The sequence below is a fragment of the Loxodonta africana genome, chromosome 4 (assembly GCF_030014295.1).
Source record: "Loxodonta africana isolate mLoxAfr1 chromosome 4, mLoxAfr1.hap2, whole genome shotgun sequence".
Lineage (NCBI taxonomy): Eukaryota > Metazoa > Chordata > Mammalia > Proboscidea > Elephantidae > Loxodonta > Loxodonta africana.
Genome location: NC_087345.1, coordinates 129,144,570 through 129,150,433, shown reverse-complemented (window position 1 = coordinate 129,150,433; position 5,864 = coordinate 129,144,570).

Here is a 5,864-nt window from a genome sequence, read left to right as displayed (position 1 = left end):
ACTGACAAAAATATTACTGAGGGTAAATAGAATAAAGTGTGGATGGTGTCACGTCATGTCTGTGAGAGAAATTTGCATTGTACATAGTGCCATAGATCATCTCCTTAGGGACTATGATAAAACACCTTCAAAAAAAAAAAACTAAACCCATTGCCGTCAAGTTGATTCCAACTGACAGCGACCCTATCGGACAGAGTAGAACTGCTCTATAAGGTTTCCTAGGAGCTCCTAGTGGATTGGAACTGCCAACCTTTTGGTTAGCAGCCATAGTTCTTAACCACTATGCCACCAGGGCTTCCACAAAATACCTTCATATACTACTAACTAGGACTTCCAACATTTTCTAATTGCCTGCTGAGGTTTCTTTAACCATTATATTGGAGGTCCTCTAGCTACTATAAAGCATATATTGTAAAACACAATGTGATCCTCTTTCTCACATGTCTTTAGTTGGTCCAGAGTTAAAATTTTTAGACTTGCATTTTTTTTCAGCAATTATTGCTATAGTTTTTTTTTTTTTAATGAAATATATGACACAGAAAGGTTGCAATAAAACATGCTGAGAACACAATCATCTCATGTTAATATTTTAGACTGCTTTTTTGTTGAGAACTTAGAGTAAGTCTTCCTTTTACTGGTTAAGAGTATAAAACAGATTTTAGAGTAAGATTATAAAAGAAAGGGTATTTAAAAAAATAACATAGTAGCTAAACCTCTAGTCTCATAGGACAAAGAGGGTTACCTATTTCCAAATATCCTCTTTTCTCCAAAATCTATAAAATCAATAAAAAAAGAAAATAAAACTGCTTTAGGTGAAGGGATGGACAATACTCAATACATGGAAGGTTAGCTCAACTGGACTGGACCAAAAGCAAAGAAGTTTCCAGGATAAACTGAAGGCTTCAAAGGTCAGCGGAGCAAGGGCAGGGGTTTGGGGACCATGGTTTAAGGAGACTTCTAAGTCAAATGGCAAAATAATTCTATTATGAAAACATTCTGCATCCCACTTTGAAATGTGGCGTCTGGGGTCTTAAAGGCTAACAAGCGGCCATCTAAGATGCATCAATTGGTCTCAACCCACCTGGAGCAAAGGAGAATGAAGAACACCAAGGTCACACGATAACTAAGAGCCCAAGAGACAGAAAGGGCCGCATGAACCAGAGACCTACACCATCCTGAGACCAGAAGAACTAGTTGGTGACCGGCGACAATCGATGACTGCCCTGACAGGGAGCACAACAGAGAACCCCTGAGGGAGCAGGAGGTCAGTGGGATGCAGACCCCAAATTCTTATAAAAAGACCATACTTAATGGTCTGACTGAGACTAGAGGAATCCCGGCGGTCATGATCCCCAAACCTTCTGTTGGCCCAGGATAGGAACCATTCCCGAAGACAACTCATCAGACATGAAAGGGACTGGAGAGTGGGTAGGAGAGAGATGCTGATGAAGAGTGAGATAATTATATCAGGTGGACACTTGAGAGTGTGTTGGCAGCTCTTGTCTGGAGGGGGGATGGGAGGATAGAGTGAGTTGGAAGCTGGCAAAATTGTCACGAAAGGAGAAACTGGACGGGCTGACTCATTGGGGGAGAGCAAGTGGTAGTACGGAGTAAGGTGTATATAAACTTATATGTGACTGTCTGACTTGATTTGTAATCGTTCACTTAAGCTCAATAAAAGTTAATAAAAAAAAAAGAGAAAGAAAAGAAAACCACAGAGAAATCATGGCCTTTCAACATTTCTGGGAGACAGAGTACCACAGCCTTCAAATTATCTGTAATCAGAGAAAAAAAAAAAATTGAACAAAACTGTTGTTCCAGCCTACTGCTGCATGCCTGTGGTGTGGGGAAGGAGGACAATCCTCAGAAAATGTCATTAAAAAAGAGAATGGAGGATTTAGGTGAAACACAGACATAATTAATCCAGGAAGAGAAAAAAAAAATACAACAATGAATGTCAAAATACTTAACACAGGTCAGGATCTGGAATTTCATGCCACTGGGAAAGGATTTGAAAGGATGTGATATCTATCAGAAGTGGCAGCCTCAGAGAAGTATTGCTCTGTAGGAGAATAATGATGCCGTGCTGCCTGATAAGTTGTGACTGTGTAAGAAACAAAGTAAGATGGGGAAATCAAGGATCCTGCAGACATGAAAGAGAAAAAAAAGACCAACTTTGTGTCATTCCCATAATCAAAATCAACGTTATTCACAAAAGAAACTGCTCAGTATAGGGAAGAACTAACAGAACAGGGAGCTCTCTAACTAGGAACATTTTTCACAAAATACATAAAAAAAAAAAAAAAGAAAAGAAAAGAAAATAGGACTAGAAAAAACAGACCACATCCCTACAAGCTACTGTAAAAAAAAAAAAAAAAATCAGAGAATGTGAATAAAAGGTTTTTCCTATGAAAAGTCACCCACTAAAAAAAAAAAAAAGCCACAGAGTGGAAAAATGGCAATACAATATTGCAAATTGAATTAGATATCTTCATATAATCATAGAAACAAAGAACAAAAAAAGCCAAAAAATAAAATAAGATTGAACTGAAACAGGAGTTGACTGAACTCAAGGAATTAATAGATGTTAAAAGTAGAAATGAACAAAATAGCAACCTATCAAGAAAAATGAAGCACAAATATACAAGATAAGAAACAAGGAAAAAAAAAAAAAAAAAAAACCCTGTTGCTGTCCAGTGAATTCAGACTCATATGGGAATAATTATTGCTACAGAGGAAATTTTTAAACATTATGAGATTACTTCCCATTAAAAAAAAAAAAAAATCCCATTACTTTGTGCAAATTCTTCGAAAATAGAGAAAATGGATAATTTCTTTTAAATTTTCACTTATTATGCTTGGTCTCAGTAGATCCAGTATGTTAAATAGAATCATTTTTTTATAGAAGAAATAGAGAAAGTTACTCAGGCACTACTCCTATACACACAAAAGGAGTCTCTGGGCGTCACAAATGGGGAAGCGCTTGGCTACTAACCAAAAAGTTGATGGTTTGAATCCACCCAGAGGGGTCCTGGAAGAAATGCCTGGCAATCTACTTCCAAAAGATCAGAGCCATTGCAAACCCTATGGAGCACAGTTCTTACATAAATAATATGTTCTTAGTTAACATATTATATCTACTGACACACATGGGGTCTCCATGAGTTGGAATTGGCTTGGTTTTTGGTTTGGTACACGCACAAAAGTACATGCACATGAGCCAGAATTTTATAAAACTTCTGGGGACTGGATAGCCGAATGCTACATACATTGTTTTAAAAAAAAAAAAAAAGCCTAGATAATAAGGAAAATATTCCAAATTCTTTTCATGATATAAATACAACTTTGATATCTAAACATGATATAAATATCACAAAAAATAACTGTGGATATTGATACAAAAATCTTAAAGTCTTAGGACGGTGGCTCCAATACTGCATTAAGGAAAGATATGTCTCCTTTTCATTGGCTTCTTGTTGTTCTTGTTGTCAGATTCAGTCAAGGTGGTGCCTGGCTCATGGCAACCCATGCACAGTGCAAACAGACCGTTATGACTCAGGAAAATGCAGCCGTTCTCTGGCATTTATAAGTTTTACTTATCTTGGGGGGTTTACTTCAAAATCCATTTGTCATTTGAAATTTTTCTATATGCTCTCTGAAACTTTCTCTTCTTTCCTATCATCATGTTGATCCAGTAGGTTAAATAAAATAATTTTTTTTATAGAAGAAATAGAGAAAGTTACTAAGGCACCACTACTACTACATACACAAAAGGAGTCTCTGGGTGGCACAAATGGGGAAGCACTTGGCTACTAACCAAGAAGTTGATGGTTTGAATCCACCCAGAGGGATCTTGGAAAAAATGCCTGGCAATCTACTTCCAAAAGATCAGAGTCACTGAGAACCTTCTGTCATGATTATCTTCATCAACTTTAGCACCATTCATTTGGCAAACATTTGAATCTTTATCATATGCTCTGTCTTATAGGCACTAAGGAGAGAAAAATAATAAGACACCATCTCTGCTAAAGTCAGTTACCACTCTTTAAGTTAGTGGCTTTATTTATCTGTCCATCTTTCAGGGGCAACATCCACTTCCTGTATATCTATTAAAAGTCTTCTGATATACCAGGTTCTTCCCTGGCTCAGGAAATAAGTGATTGAGAGCTACAGCTGCTAACCAAAAGGTCACGGTTTGAATCCACCAGTCCCTCCTTGAAAACCCTATGGGGCTGCTCTACTCTGTCCTATAGGGTCATTATGAGTCAGAATCGACTTGGCAGCAATGGGTTTGGTTTGTGTGCAAAGTTTTTCTCATTTACTTCTTCCTCTCATCTAGTTAACTTCTGTTCACCCTTGAGAACTCACCTTATGTATCATATCTTTAAAAAAAAAAATCCTTTTTTTCCCCATCCTCTGCTACACGCTCTTTTAACATACTGTAGTTCCTTTAATACTTACAACATGAATAATTTATTGTAATTACTAAATGGTTGTAATTCTTTAATTCTATCTTACCCTTTCCAATACGGGATAAAGGTCATGTCTGACTTGGTCACAGATATATCCCCTGAATGTGCCACACTGTAGTGCATATAGTAGGTTCTGAATTAACATTTGTTGAAAGAATGAATAAATACAAATTGTTGTTAGCTGGGTAAACACCAGTGAAAATTGCTGAAAATTCCCATATTATTAATCATTTTAACTCTTGGACTCTGATGATATCTTCATCCAGAAAGGCAGATTGGTATCAATGCAACAGTTACCTTTTTGCTAACCAACAAGTTTAACAGAACTGGATTCTCTGTGCTTCTCAGATCAGATCCAGCATACTTCAGACAGAAAGTGAGAATGATTTAGTAGTACTCGACCCTGACTTCCCACATTTGTCTTTGGAAGGAAGCTTGATCCAGGAAAACAAACTAGCTACGTAGGGTGAATCCTTTGATCTGGCTCCTCACTCATATATTAAATGGATAGTTATTTTTGGAAAAAATTGCCTATTAATTCCCTTTATCTCAAAATACTACAAAACCGGTATAAAATGTCTCAAGGATTTATGTGATAAATATCGATATCAAATTATCAGATAGAATGTATGTAGGGTTTTAGGGAAAATTCAACAGGCACTGAAAAATCATCATTAATATGCAGACACAAAAACAGAACACTGCGATCCAAGAAAGTCAAATGATCTCACTGTCATCAAACCATGTTTATTCAGTGTCTGACAGTATTGTTGATATGTCCTTTAGGGAACTTACTAGCTATGTTTTTGTTCCTTTGGTGATTATAGACACAAAAGATCACATAATCTAATACCCAGTTTAAAAATAAAGTTAAATTTCCATGTCTTATCATTTACTAATTTCAAAGAACCAGCTAAACTGCTTTGTAATAGCTAGCTCTTCACATTGATTTTATCATTTACTTTTAATTAGTGTAGTGTTTGTATTCTCTCTGAGGTACAATGTGAAATAAATATGGAGGACATGGTTCTAAGAGAAAGAAGAGCCTGTGTTGAGTGCAAGATCAATGGGGTATACCCAGGATATTTCAATCTCAAGATGTCGTTGATTCAGGGTGTTGTGAGGCCAGGATTTCTGATTTACTGTGAAGAAAGTGTTCTGTTAGAAAGCTATCTGTCTTTACAAGTTCTTCCATCATTTATGCAACTACAGAAATTTAGAGGAGGGAGGTTTTTCTGATGGTCTTGTTTCTATAAATGAAAATCAAAATAAAAAACCAAATCCACTGCCGTCAAGTTGTCTTTGACTTATAGCAACCCTATAGGACAAAGTAGAACTGCCCCTTAGGGTTGCCGAGGAGCGGCTGATGGATTCAACCTGCTAACTTTTGAT